Genomic DNA, 15354 nt, shown 5'->3' with positions numbered 1-15354 from the left:
GGAAGGGTGGATGGTCAGGAGCCTCCATGGCACCGGGACCTGGAATTCTTGGGCCTCTGAGTGGCTTCCGCTCCACTCCCTCCACCAGTACCCCCCTACGGCCCTAGGGGATCGTGGCGGCTTATTTTGACAGCAGGGTGATGTCCGTGTGATCAGACTCATCACCACTCCCCTCCCTTGTTCCCGTGATCCACAGACCCCAGATCTCCGCTCCCCGACCCCCAAACCCTCACGTAGGAACACATAGGGAGGCACCAAGTTGGTCAGGAGGCAGAGGGAGGGGCAGAAACGTGGGCAGGAGCCCTTACTGCGGTTTCTAGGGGAAGGCACGTGAGCGTTGGCTGGTCTGAACAATCTCAGCAGGTTCTGGGGGCACAGGGGCTGTCCCTGGCTGTCCCACACCTGCCCAGGGGCGCTTACAGCTGGTGGGTCGTGGCCCAGAGTGTGAGAGCCTGCAGAAGACGTGGTTGGGGCTGTGGGCTCTGGATCGGCTGATTTCCTATGGAAGGTGCACTCGCTGGCCAAGTTGTTTGCTCTTTCTAGAAATTGGCTAATTGCAGGAGGCGGGGGCTACCCCTCCAGGGTCAGTAAGGCCCCAAGAGGTCAAAGCAACAAATATGGAAACTAGAACATGTCCCCTCCCTCAGGAGCTGTGACGGTGATTGGCTGGACTCCCCTTACCCAAATGGCCATAAAACCTGTATTAAAAAATAGCTCCCCCACATTTCCTGCTGCTTCGATTCATGGTGTGGCCGTCAGAGTCTGGCCTCCCATCGTGCAGGCCCCACTCAACCCACACATACCCCCTTTCCACTTCCTGGACAGGCACGTTCCTTCTTGAATATTCCAAGCTTGAGCCCTGCTCTTTCCAGCTAACTTCCCCTACATCCTTCCATTTCCCGTAACACTTCCGGCTCTACTCCAAGCCTGCCAGCAGCACCAACAACAGTGCCCCACTGAGGGCCGACCCGGTGCCAGGCCCCGTGGGGTCACTTCCAATCCTCCCAACAGCCCTACAGACTGGGATTATTGCTGCCCTTCAACGAGGGCCTGACAGCAGCAAAATGGCATTTTGTATAATGTTTGTATAAAAAGTTAGAGAAAGAAGACCAGTTTCGTGGTCAAGGCCCAGCACCCGGGGCTGTTCCTCCAGGGAGGTGAGGGTCCGGGGCAGGATGGTGGGCGGATGGAGGGTTCTGGTTATCTCCTAGAGGGGAGGGCTCCCAGGAGAGGGTGGGATCCTCCCCCCGCCCAGAGGAGGGGGACACAAGGTAGTCAGCAGGAGGGGGGTGGACAGAAGGACTCCAGGAAGGGTGGGGGGGGCCGGGCCTGGTCCCTCCTGTCCCTCTCCCATCACCCTTCCGCTCCTGCCTCCTTAAATCCCCTGGAAGTTGACTGGGGCTTAAACCGGCTCTGGAGGAAATTCGAGAAAGTAATTAATAACTTCCTAAAAGACCTTTAACCTCACAGCCAACTCAAGAAACAGCAACCGAAACAAGAGTAAAACACCTGCAGAGGTTCTAGAGAAAGGAACGCTGGGGTCGCGGCCACCTGACCTTGTGAATGAGCGTTCCTCTGTTGATTTACTTTCTGAACACAGCATCTATAGCAAGGCGTGAGTGGTTCACAGGTTACATATAAAACTCTGAGATAAGTTTTACTGCACAGCCACCGCAACCACTCTACGAAGGAAGAAACTTGAATTTGAAGGAGAAGTGGCCTGGTCAAGGTCACAGGAGGGGTCCCAGAGTCCACGTCCTTCAAGTGACCCCAGGACCAGTGCCACCACACCTCTCCACGAACCCCCGGGGTTCCTGTGTGCCTGCTGGGCCCCTGCTCGGAGACCCGCGAGGGGAGGGGCGCTTCCGGGTCACTCACCGAGATGACAGTCATCACCATGTTGACCATGGCAACGCCCACTGTTACATACTGGGGGTGAGTGGCCTCCACGCCCGCGGACATGTAGATCATGTCTGCATAGTGGTTGATCTAAAATAAGGGCGCAGGGGTCGTGAGGAGAGGCCCAAAGTCCCAGGCCCCTGGCTTCCCGACTTGACAACAGTCCTGAAAGCCTAGGGGACCCCTTGGACAGGAAGGAGGTGGTGGGGGGCAGGGGGGTAAGAAGGGCTGTGACCTGGAGTCTGGAGGCCTGGGGTGGAGCCTGGCTCTGCCCGGCCCCCCGGGGGCCAGCGGTGGCCCCTCTGAGCCCCAGGATCTGCCTCTGTGAAATGGGAGCTGACTCAAAAGTTGAAAATAGAGCTCCCCTATGACCCAGCAACTGCACTCCTGGGTATTTACCCTGAAGACACAAATGTAGTGATCCGAAGGGGCACCTGCACCCCAATGTTCATAACAGCAATGTCCACGATAGCCAGACTATGGAAAGAGCCCAGATGTCCATCAACAGACGAATGGATAAAGAAGATGTGGTCTATATATACAATGGAATATTACTCAGCCACCAAAAAATGAAATCTTGCCATTTGCAAGCACATGGATGGAACTAGAGGGTATTATGCTAAGCGAAATAAGTCCATCAGAGAAAGACAATTATCACATGATTTCACTGATACGTGGAATTTAAGAAACAAGGCAGAGGATCATAGGGGAAGGGAGGGAAAAATGAAACAAGACGAAACCAGAGAGGGAGACAAACCATAAGACACTTAATCATAGGAAACAAACTGAGGGTTGCAGGAGGGGAAGGGGGTGGGGGGGTTGGGGTAATTGGGTGATGGGCATGAAGGAGGGCACGTGATGGAATGAGCACTGGGTGTTATACAAGACTGATGAATCACAGGCCTGTACCTCTGAAACAAATAATATATTATATGTTAACTAAAAAATAAAAATAAAATTTAAAAAAGAGAAAGAAATGGGAGCTGAATGAGACTTCTCCACGACTCCTCTGTCATTTTCCTCTTCTACCATCTTGGGCCCTCTCGTCAGACTCTTTGCTGCTCAGTCTGGGCCCCGCTGACCCCAGGCTCAGCCTCTCCCGGCCCAGCCCGCAGCACGTGGCACACACCGCACTTCTGAAGGCCACGCCTGGTGGTGTGGCTTCCGTGGCTCCTGCCGGGGCTATCCACCACTCCTAACATCACACAGTTTCGAAACGTCCTCAAGTCCCTGAAGGCCTGACCCCACCTATTCCTGACACGTTCCTGGAACCCCAGCTGGGCTACCCAAACAGCCTGCGATGTTTCTGGACGCGACACTCTTCTCCCTTTTTTCAGATCTCCTTCCTGCCACACCACGGGTAGAGTTACAGCAAAAGAACCATGTTTGCAGTGAGGCCACCATCGGCCACATTTAGTGAGTCCAAGGCGGGCTCCTGACCCAAGCTGTGTCAACTAACCACCATCCCCCAGGAGCCTGAAATCTGTTTGACCCCCAGCTCATTCCAGCCTAGCGGGCCTCCTGCAGAGGAGAGGGGGGAGGACTATGGGCAGGAGACTGGGGGACTCTTGGGGACTAAGCAGGAAAGAAAAAGTTTCTGCAGCAAGAGAAAAGCAAGGCAGGCCCGTGGGGAGCGGTAGATCTGGGAGACAGAACCTCCGGGCTTCCTCCCATCGGTGTTGGAACAGTATCCACGGGACAGAATTTCCAGCCCCTCGGCACCAGAGCGCAGAACCCTATTGCTCCGGGGGGCGCAGGGAGACTTTGGTGGCCGTGAGGAAATCAAACGGCTTTCAGCGGGACCGGAAGTTCTGAGGGAGAGCCTTGCACAGGCGACAGGCCCGCAGCCCCCGCAGGCCTCACCCCTGCCGCTCGCCCACCCCTCCTGCTGCTGGGTACACCGGCTGCCCCTCACGGCCCAAGTACCGCCTTGATCCCAGAGAGCTGCCCAGGCCGAAACAGAAAGAGGTTCAGCGCAGTCAGGCCGCCCTGGGCCTCCTCGGGCCGGTCCTCCACGTCGGTGACTGCTCACCGGCATTAGGGAGGCAGGGGGCGCTCCCCAGGAGCTCGGCCCACCTCTGGCCACAGCCCACTGTTTTCCTGGTGTGGTATGCTCCCTTGACCCCAGCTGGGTCCCCAACACTGTGATGGTGCCCACCCGGGTCCAGCTCCCAGCTCCCAGCCCTCACCACCAACCAGCCATGAGGCTGGCTCTGACCTTGACCGTGTTCTCCACCGACCACGCGCGCCCCTGAGCTGCCGCGGATGCGCGGGCCCCAGAGCCCCTCCATCCCGTCCCACTGGAGCCTGCGTCTCGGAGCGCCTCTCCATCCTGGAAGCGGTCAGTCCTCTGCTTGGGCGCCGCCGAGGGCCGCCTGCAGGCATGGGGAGGCGGCGGGGGGGCCAGCAGGGCCGCCGGAATCTTCCCTGCCGTGCCGAGCTGTTTCATCACCCTTCTGAACGACCCTGGAGGCACTGGGCACCCTCCCGCGGACCTCCCCGTGCCCTGACTCCCTCTCTCAAAGTCATTGGCCCCCCACATTCTGTACCCCCCCCCCATGAGAGCCAAGGGCAGCAGGGACCAAGTCTTTGCCAGGATGGGGCTGCCCGGGACCCAGCCACAAAGGGGCTCCACATTTAAAAGTGGAGAAAATCATTATAATATTTAAAAGATATGTTATTAATTCACTTTGCAGGAAGAGCATCGTTTTTCTTCCTAAGGGTAGGATTTAAAAGTGTGAGCCCTAAAGGAAAGGAAGCTGCATCTTGTTCCTAATGTTATGACTGGAAATGGCACACGCTCTACCTCACGAGAGGCTGGGGTCGGGAGTGGCAAGGGCCCAGTGCTGTGGCTGTGGGAGCCCCTTCTGGAAGGTCTGGGGTACAGGGCGCTGGCAGGGAACCGGCGAACCCCTGGAAGCCAGGACAGGGGACCAGGCTGAGCCAGTTAACCTCACTGAGCGGGCGTGTGTCTCCAGGAACAAAGATGAGCGGCCGCCGCTGTGAGGGCAGGGAGGGCGGCCAGCCGGCCAGGGGCTCTTGCCGGGGGCAGCCCCCTCCCAGATTCCCGCTGAAGTTCAAACCACACTCGGCCGCTCCAGGATCCTTACTGTTAATGGCCTTTCACTGAGCACCTACTGGTTCTGAGTCTCTTCAAAGGCCCGTGGTGGTGAATCCACCCATATAGGAATCTGTGTGGAATTTGGGTAATTTCAAAATGTTTATGAACAAAACAAAATAAATCCCACTTTTTTTTTTTTTAGACTTTATTTGACAGTGAGAGAGAGAGAGAGAGAAAAAAAACATGAGCGGGGGAGGGGCAGAGGGAGAAGCAGGCTCCTCACTGAGCAGGGAGCCCTACGTGGGGCTCCATCCCAGGACCCCGAGATCGTGACCTGAGCCAAAGGCAGATGCTTAACTGACTGAGCCCCCCAGGCGCCTCCCCACACTGTGTTCTTGTAGGCTTTTTGTCCCCCCACCCCACCCCACCACAATGGCCTTGTCTCCTATTTCCTGAGGAAATAGAAGCAACCAGAAGAAAATGTCCAAGGGGCCCCTCCACTGCTGCTCGCTCCTGCACCCACTGCCCGGCCCGGGGTGTTCTGCTAGCAGCCAAGCACCCTGCATCTTTCCTGCTGGAAAACCCTCTTCCCTCCAGCACCCCCATCTTCTCTACAGCAGAGCCCCTGAGCTGTGTGCCCCTCGTCTCCAAGTCTCCCCCTTCCATTCCCGGGCACCGTCTGTCCCCCTCACTCACCAGAGCTGCCCTCCTCACCCACGTCCCCCAAGCTGCTCATCACCCAACCAGAGGTCACCTCTCGGCCTCATCTGTGTCCTCCAGTAACCTGGCAGAGCCGGGCGCTTCGGCCACCCACTTCCCCTTCGGCCTCGGCGGGCCGCGGTACCCGTGGGCTTGCCCAACACGGCCTGCAGCCTGAAGATCTGTCCCATCCTTGGTGGGATTCAAGAGAGACTAGGCTAGACGAAGGTCGTCAGGAATGCCAAAGAGGGGACTCCCACAGCAGATGTGATACAGAGTGGACAAGATGATCTGTAAGACCCCTTTCAAGGCTGGAAAGCCATGAGTCTGTGAAGGAGAGTGTCTGAAAACAGGGAACTGTGCTGGATGTACCCTGCCTGCCCCCAGGGCCCACTGCTCCCTTCCAGACCACTCCATGCCCCACGCTGACTTGCAACAATAGCATCCTTGCCTACCTCACCCCCCCAACTTCGGCGCAGGTCTTGACAAAGGGGGTCAGGAAGGGAGAGGGAGCTGTGGGGTGGCTGTGGGCTCTGCACCACCCTTTGTGGTCTCCGTGCTCCCTGCCCACCTTTGAGAACCGCAGGACCCTGATGGACACAGGTGCACTGAGTCAGTGAGCAGCAGGTGCCAGGAGCGGCTATGTGTGTGTGTAGGGGTGTGTGTGTGTGGGGGGGTGTCTCCAAACAGAAACCCAGAAACCCCTCCTGACAGGTAGCCGTAGGAGTGCTACAAAAACCACCTGCTCGGCAACGCTGAGGGCTCACTGGGTATGCACACTGGTTTTCTCAACCAGCTGGGGTGGCCACAGCCCCGGAGAGAACTGCCACCAGAGCCCGAACCCTGAGAGCAGGTGATCAGCCAGCCCTGGGGCCCAAAGAGAACAAACAGCCCACACATGCCTGCCCCACCTCCAGCCCTTCCCGAGGACCAGAAAGCCTTAGCTTAGCTCAGGGCTGTCCAGACCCCACGTGGACAAGGCTGACTCCACCTCACCTCCTGGGCTCAGGGTCCTCATCTGTAAAATGAGGACAGTGATGAGACCATCACCGAGGTCCCAAGTTCGGGGACTGCGGGGTTCAGGCAAGGGAGTGGCGGCCAAGCCTGGGCTTCTAGAACAGCTCAGTCACTCTTGGTCAAGCCGAGAACAGCACAGTCCGAGTTACAAGGAAGCCTGAGTTGTGGAATCCTTACAATATGCTGCATGTTTTCTTCAAGTACACAACATACGGCAGATTGTTAAAGTACTTAGAGGAAGAGGTCCTATGGTCCTGCTTTAATAAAGAATTAATTTTCAATTGGCAATGTTTTCTTTTACGTGTGAAAATTGAATGGCTATGGATTTTTAAATGTTAGTTTTCTTTAGAGGGCTTTCCACTCCCTCCTACTAATTGCCACCCTTGGCACATCAAGTCCAAGTGTAACTGTGAACTTCAAAGAGTGGGATCGAAGTGTGCCTGGCTGGCTCAGTCGGTAGAGCCTGTGATCTTGATCTTGCAGTTGTGGGTTTGAGCCCCACACTGGGTGTAGACATTACAAAATACATTACAAAATACATTACAAAAATACATACAATACATTACAAAAATAAAATATTAAAAAAACAAAAACAAAGGGTGGAATCTGGCCAAAGGGAATACCATAGTACCTGCCTTGAGATCTCGGCTCACGCCCTTCCTTCTGGGAACCTTGACCTAGGCATCCTTCTTTATCTGCAGAGTCACGTCCTTGCAGCACCCGGCTCAGGCATGAAGATTGCTGTGTTAACCGAGCAAAGTACAAAGAACTATTCTTCATTCTCACACGAAGCACGAGACGGGGGCACGTGCAGTGACTCAGTCTGAACCCCAAACCTCAGAACAACAATGCTGCCAAGGCCGCCCAGGGAGGGGCTGTGGCTGTTACAGCTTAGAGTCCCGGGTCACCTGGTTGGGAATTAAACCCGGTCAATAAGCACTTATTGAGCACCTGCTGGAAGCGCTGGGCAGGCATACGCTAAGTGCCGTCAAGCACTCTGCTCTCCAAGGCTGTGCCACCTCCATGGGGAAGCTGATGGAGGGAACGCTGTTCGGTACAATGGACATGGGGAGGAAATCCCGAGAAATTCAGGGGCTTGCTTCTAGGACATGGAGTCTGTGGCCGAGTGGGGACCAGACTCTAGGCCTCTTGATTTCCAAGATCACACCAACTCCCCACGGCATGCACAGTTTCCTAGAGAACAGCGTGGTTTCAGTGAGGTCAGCATGTCTCCTCTTTACCTGCTGCACCTGTCAACCAGCAGGCCGACTCTCAGCAACCCCAGCAAGCCACTGAGAGGAAACGTGGACAGAGTACAAGACCATTCTTGTCCATGAAAGTTCTGTGTCTCTCCAAGTAGGTTTTATAATGAAACCTCATAATGACTTTAAAACCTGGAAAACATTGTTCCATCTGCAGCCAAGAACACTGGGCATCTCATGAGAGATGATGATGTAATGTTCACAGCTGCCCCTTGTCATTGTACTGAAGGGTGTTTCTGCCAGTAGCCCTAGGACACAATTGAGTCTCTGCTGTTACCTGAGAATAAAAAAGCCTACTGTAGTGTGGGGTGAGATGAGGAAACAGACTGCACAAAAAGTTGCTAAAAAGTTACTGTTAGGGACATCTGGGTGGCTCAGTCTGTTGAGCGTCCGACTCTTGGTTTTGGCTCAGGCCATGATCTCAGGGTTGTGAGATCGAGCCCCACATTGGGCTCTACGCTCATTGGGGGAGTCGGCTTGGGATTCTCCCTCTCCCTCTCCTTCTACCTGCCCCAACTCACGCACTCTTGTCTCTTTCTCAATAAAATCTTTTTTTTAAATAAAATATTTTTTTAAACATTTTTTTAAGGTTTTATTTATTTGTCAGAGAGAGAGCACAAGCAGGGGGAGCAGGAGACAGAGGGAGAGGGAGAAGCAGGCTCCCCACTGAGCAGGGAGCCCAACATGGAGCTCCATCCCAGGACCCTGGGATCATGACCTGAGCCGAAGGCAGACGCTTAACCGACTGAGCCACCCAGGCGTCCCTAAAATCTTTTTTTTTTTTTTTAAGATTTTATTTATTTATTTGAGAGAGAGAGAGAGCATGAGAGGGGAGAGGGGCAGAGGGAGAAGCAAAAAGCAGGCTCCCTGCTGAGCCAGGAGCCCAATGTGGGACTTGATCCCAGGACTCCAGGATCATAACCTGAGCCAAAGGCAGTTGCCTAACCAACTGAGCCACCCAGGTGCCTCTCTCTCAATAAAATCTTTAAAAAAAAAGAAATCATGCTTCAAAAAAAAAAAAAAGAAAAGAAAAGAAAGAAAGAAAGAAAAAGAAATATTGTTACTAACTGTGTGACTTTGGGCAAGTGATCCTACCTCTATAAGTCTTAGTTTCCTCGTCGGTTATAGAGACAATATATGTCTAATAGAGAATTCATGAGCATGCAGTGTGATATGATGATGGTACATTCATGACAGAGAAAAGATCATTGTAGGTATATTAACACACACCATGAGCAACTAGTACAGTGCCTCCTGCCTCCTTTAAAACAGTTGTGAAAAAATACAGCTATAAACGAATGACTTCATAAAAGTATGGCAGAACTCATATACCCAAATGAACGGTAATAGACTGTGGGTCCTGTCCTAGCTCTTTCTGGGACTTTCTCCCTGCAGTTGTCCCCTGTGTGTCCTGCATCACTGCTCCTTCCTTTTTTTATTGCCTACTACCTCTCAGTACACAAACAAGACTCCTGCCTTATAAAACCTAACATGACTCCCTCACCTCCCTTCACTGAGCTTCATGTTTTGTTCCCTTGTGCAATAAAACTCCTGCAAATAGCTGCCTGTCCTCCATCCCACCCACTGTCCCTTGAACCCACTCCAGTCAAGCCTTTGCCCACTGCACCTGCTCTTGTCAAGGTCATCCATGCCCTCCATGAGGTCAAAGCCATGGTCAGTTCTTGGTCCTCACCTTTTTTTTTTTTTAAGATTTTATTTATTTGACAGAGAGAGACAACAGCGAGTGAGGGAACACAAGCAGGGGGAGTGGGAGAGGGAGAAGCAGGCTTCCCGCTGAGCAGGGAGCCCGACGTGGGGCTTGATCCCAGGACCCTGGGATCATGACCTGAGCCGAAGGCAGACGCCTAACGACTGAGCCACCCAGGCACCCCGGTCCTCATCTTGACTCATCAGCAGGGGCTGTCCATCCCTCTTGATTTGTATGTCTTACGAGGCCTTGGGGACACTCTGCCCTTGGGATCTTCCCCACTCAACAAGGACCCCTTCTCCTTTTCCTTTGCTTCCTCTCACCCCAGTCCCGATCCCTAGATGCTCCATGGTTCAAGGAGGAACCTGAACCTCCACAGTTCAGTCCTTGACCCCATTCTCTTTGCCATCTGCAAGTGGCCTTCTCAGGGGAAGGACAGTGGGACGAAAGCTCAAAGCCCCCGGCAGGGAACTCAGGTCTACTTCTTCCCCACCCCTCTGTCCCAATATGACTGGAAAGGATGATACTTTGGGGAGAAACAACTCTAATCATCCCCTGGTCTCCAGAGGTGGGCATCCAGGGGAGTACAACAGGAAGAAAGATGGCGGCAGCCCCCCACCCGCCCTGTGCCCACCGTGTTGGGCTTGTTGACCTTGGCGATGTTGTAACTATACTGGAAGGCCAAGCCAAAGGCTGTGCTCAGAGTCACTAGCACCAGCGTGGGCTGGAGCCTCTGTGGGAGACAGGGCTGTGGTCAGGGACTCTGGGGGCTTGCTCTTGGCCCCTGGAAATGGGGATGTGGGGGAGAACAAAACCGGGTAGGGGCAGGGGCTGGAGGGAAGGTGGCACCTCTGATGTGCCCCAGCCTCCCATACTTCACTAGCTCTGGACTCAAGTCCCTGTCCTGTGTCTGAGCTGGGACATTAGGGGAAGCTGCTTCCCCCCACTGCTCTCCCGGGGCTGGCCACCCCTCCAGGCAAGGCAGGAGCAGTGCTGGCCTCTCCTTGCTAGAAGCATTTCTGGAGCCTTCCCCTTCCCCCACAGGTGTCCTCTTCCCACGGGACAGTGACAGTAGTCTCAGCACTTACCCCCTCCTTGGTAGAGTGGACGGAGAAGTCCCTGTCTCTTTTCTCTCCATCCCCGTTCAGGTGAGAAACAGGTGCACTCTGTGACACCTGGGTCCCGCCTGGCACTGAGAGCTTGTAGGACCAGCCATTTCTCCCCGGGGGCCTGCGTGGCTTTATTACTCTTCTGGTCTCTGGACGCTGCTAAGGGAGCACATTTTCCTTGGGCATGTTGGCTGATAAGACTCACACACAGCATGAGTTTTGTCTTGGCCTCTGCCAAGCCCCAAACCAGACGCTCCCCAGGTGCACCAAGGAGGGGAAAAAACGCTCTGCACCGTTGTCTCCGGAAATGAGGAGTCCTGGAAACCAAGTTGGGCCTGACTGCCTGGATGTGTTATGCTTCTCCTGTGTTATTTCCCCATCTGTGCTTCCTCATACGGATCTGGACTAATGGTCCATTTGGAGGAAAGAGCAAAGTAAATATTTTTTTAAAAATACAACCTATTTATATCTAATTAAACTTAGTAATATTAAATAAGCCATCAAAATAGTGAACAAAGGTTCATTTCAGAATTACTCTATTAGCTAAAAAAAAGGGGGGGTGCCTGGCTGGTTCAGTGGGGCGCCTGGCTGGCTCAGTCGCTAGAGCGTGCAACTCTTCATCTTCGGATCGTGAGTTTGAGCCCCACGTTAGGTATAGAGATGACTTAAAAATAAAGTCTTTAAAAAAAAGAAAAGAGGAAGCGTGATTGAATAAATTATGACAAATCACCTGACTGGAAGGCCAGGCTGCCATTTCCAGGGAGAATTATGAACACGTTGTGAACGTTACATGAAGTGACCCAAGCAGAGCCCAGCGGTGCGCGCAGGTCATGGTGCGCTGAGGACGCACCCCAGGGAAGAGGGGGCCTGAGTCCTTACGTGCCCTTATGGTCTGCTCACGATAGTTTAGGTATCCTCTAAAGGGCTGTGTGTTCTCTGCTGCACCCCTCATTGCTTCTGAGGCCTGGAGTCATGACCTGTTAGGAAAGGCCCCTGCTAGCTCGGCTGCCTAAGGATGGGCCGTGAGCCCCGACACCTCCTTCCCACGACCTCCAGAGCCCTAGCAGCCTGTGCTCGCTTATCACCCTGTGGGGGAACAGCTTTCCGTGTTTCAGGCTCCGCGTGTGGTCCTGTGTTCTGCCTACAGCCGCCGCGGCCAAGGCCCTGAGGCATGCCCCAGCTTCCTGCATTTCCGAGCATGGGGGAGGAGGCGGGGGTCCTTCCGTGGCAGCCAAACTGTCCTCCACGGCTGCAGAGGGGATCCGCTGGCCACGGAGGGGAAGGGCTCGGGCACTCTCCACCTCCTCCCTTGCGGAAGGGAGCTGCTGTGCCGGGGCTCTGTTGTCATGACCTTGCATCGTGCTGGTCTCTCCCTTGGGTGGCACTTACCCACTTACCTGCCTTTTCCCGTTGGCTGCACCGCCCCCCCCCCCCCCGGGAACAATGAAATATTCACAGTCGTGCTTCTGCTAACAGTCTGATCAAGGCAGTCTGGGCTGTTTCCGTCATGCTTCTTGGAAGTCTCCCAGCCTCTTCCCATTTCTATATTCCGTGTCAGCTTCCTGTGGTTACTCGAACAAATCATCACAAACTTCGTGGCTTAAAATAAGACGATGTATTACCTTACCTTACCGTTGTGGGGGGTCAGAAGTCCGAGCTGGGTCTCCGTGGGGCTTACATCAAGGTGTCAACAGGGCTGCATTCCTTTCTGGAGGCTCCAGGGGGAAATCCATTTCCTTGCCTTTCCAGCTTCTAGAAGCCACCCGCATTCCCCGCTCATGGCCCCTTTCACCGTCTTCAAAACCAACGAGATCAGACTGAGTCTCAGGCTGCCGTCTCTGGTTCTGCCTCTTCCCAGCGATCACACTGGGCCTGCTGGGAGGGCGGAGAAGATCTCCCATCTCAGGGTCGGCTGGTTAGCAGCCTTAATTCCATCTGCTGTTTTAATCCCCCTTTGCCATGTAAAATACCATAGTCACAGTTTCTGGGGATTCGGACGGGGCACAGTTGCGGGGGCATTATTCTGCTGACCACAGTTACCTGGAGTCTTCCAGGTCTTGCAGCTTTATCAGCTGAATTCTCCTGGCATGCTTCTGTCCGGCTAGTCACAATGCCCGTGGTCTAATCGCATTGGTTCATCTTCGTGAGCCTTCCCTGACTTTCTCTGAGTCGACCACCACAACAACATCAAGCTGATGGCAAAACCGAGCTCCTTCCTGCTGCTCCTTCTGCTTGAAACATTCCTCCTCCGGATCATGGGACAAACATCACCTCCTGGGGACATTTGCTCTGGGACCACCCTTTCTAAAGTAACCCCCATCCCTCACCTGGCACTCTCTCAACACTTTACCTTGAGTACTATCTGCAATAACCTTAAGTGTTTCTTTACTTGTATTTTTAACCATTAGATCTGTTATATCCGATGCCCAATACATAGTAAGTGCTCAACAAATATTTGTTGAATGGATGTCCTTGATTGACGATGTTCACGCCGCTCCCTCCTTCACCACCCTTCCAAACACCTCATCCTCCACTCCTGGACAGATCTCACCCATTCTTCAAGGCTCGGCCCACCGTTTATCTTCTCCTCAAAGACTGTTCCAGTTCTCATTCATTCATTCAACATTTGCAAAGCGCCAGCAAGGGCCCAGCACCCTTCCAGGCACTGGAGTGGCTCAGATGATGAAGTCGTCTCCCATTCTGTCCTCTTATTGCCACTGCAGGGCAACGTGGTTTTCATCTTCCTGGCTAGACTGTAAATCCTTGCACACAGGATTTGCCAGCCACGTGTCACCGCCGTGTGGCAGCGCTGAGCCGAATGTGGGTGTCAGGAGCAGCCGTGCGCATGTGCGCTGTCAGTGGGCTGAGGAACGGCAAGAGGGGCACCAAGAGGAAGGGTTCCTGGGTGAGAGAGCCGAATCTCACGGGTGCTCACGACGCAGACCGGGCAGATGAGGGCCTCAGGACGGCAGCTACCTGTCTCCTTATCCTTCCTTCAGGGACTGGGGAACCAGCCCTGGAGGGGGCACATTTCGGATGGCAAGACCCTGTTCCACTCCCCTTCCAGAGCGGGACTTCAGACTCTCTCCACAAGCCCTTGGGTAACAAAAACGGCCAATGTCGCCGCCCTCCCGGTCCTGAAGCCTGTCTTCCAGTGGGGAGAAGGCAGTGTAGTGAGCCTTCCACAAAGAAACCCCCATTCGGTTGAAAGGACTGAAGTTTATTCTGTGGTCACATCTTTCCTATATAGTAAAATAATGCCCCTTCTTTCAAATGGTCTCTTTCTCATTATGATAGTTGTCCGGAGTTGTTCCTCCTCCTTCTCCTCTTGTACTCCTCCTCTTTCTTCTTCCTCTTCTTCTTCTTCTTCTTCTTCTTTCTTCTCTTCTTCTTCTTTCTTCTCTTCTTCTTCTTTCTTCTCTTCTTCTTTCTTCTTCTTCTTCTTTCTTCTTCTTCTTTCTTCTTCTTCTTCTTCTTCTTCTTTCTTCCTCCTCCTCCTCTTCTTCCTCTTTTCTTCTTCTTCTTCCTCTTTCTTCTTCCTCTTTCTTCTTCTTCTTTCTCTTCTTCCTCTTTTCTTCTTTCTTCTTCTTCTTCCTCTTCTTCTTCTTCTTCCTCCTCCTCCTCCTCTTCTTCTTCCTCTTCTTCCTCTTTTCTTCTTCTTCCTCTTTCTTCTTCTTCTTCTTCCTCTCTTCTTCTTCCTCTTTCTTCTTCTTCTTTGTCTTCTTCCAGAGTTGTTTCTTCTCTTCTTCTCCTTCTCCTCCTCCTTCTCCTTCTTCATGTTTTTTGCTTGCAGAAAAAGTGGGGGAGAGTAGCAGCCCAACGTAGTCCACTGAATTTTGTTTTTAAAGATTTTATTTTATTTTTTTCAGAAGTGTTTATTTTTTTTAAAGACTTTATTCAACAGAGAGAGAGAGCACGCACAAGCAGGGGGAGCAGCAGGCAGAGGGAGAGGGAGAAGCAGACTCACCACTGAGCAAGGAGCCCTATGTGGGGCTCGATCCCAGGACCCTGGGATCATGACCTGAGCCGAAGGCAGACGCTTAACTGACTGAGCCATCCAGGTGCCCCTAAAGATTTTATTTTTAAGTAATCTCTACACCCAACCTGGGACTCGAACTCACGACCCCGAGATCAAGAGTCACATGCTCTGACTGAGCTGGCCAGGCACCCCTAGTCTGCTAAATTTTCGTCTGTGAAATCCAGAAGCGTGGAACCTGCTGGTGAAAGCCACCTGCCACCATGATGGCGTTCGTCATCTTGGGGTTGGCGACCTCTCCTCAGGTATGCTCTTTCCTGAGTCAGCTCAGCCTCGCTCTGCTCTGCGTTCACCACTTGAATTCCTCCCAGCAAGACTCGGCCACTCGGAAAACACTCAGTAAGCCCCCGCTGAATGCCCCCTGCCCCCCGCCAGCCCGTACTCGGCACTGTGCACGCAACTTTGAGAGCAAACAGGGTCCACAGTCCTCCTCACCTCCATCTCTCTCACTTGCTAACTGCCCTCACCTTGACTGACCTTGGTTAGCATCCAAAGAACCTCCAACCTTCTAATTCTCCCAAAGTGTCCTTTCTTCTTCATCTTTGCTTCTCTTTGTGGCCAGC

The sequence above is a fragment of the Phoca vitulina genome, unplaced genomic scaffold, assembly GCF_004348235.1.
Source record: "Phoca vitulina isolate PV1807 unplaced genomic scaffold, GSC_HSeal_1.0 scaffold2, whole genome shotgun sequence".
Lineage (NCBI taxonomy): Eukaryota > Metazoa > Chordata > Mammalia > Carnivora > Phocidae > Phoca > Phoca vitulina.
Note: the sequence above shows the minus strand (reverse complement) of the source record.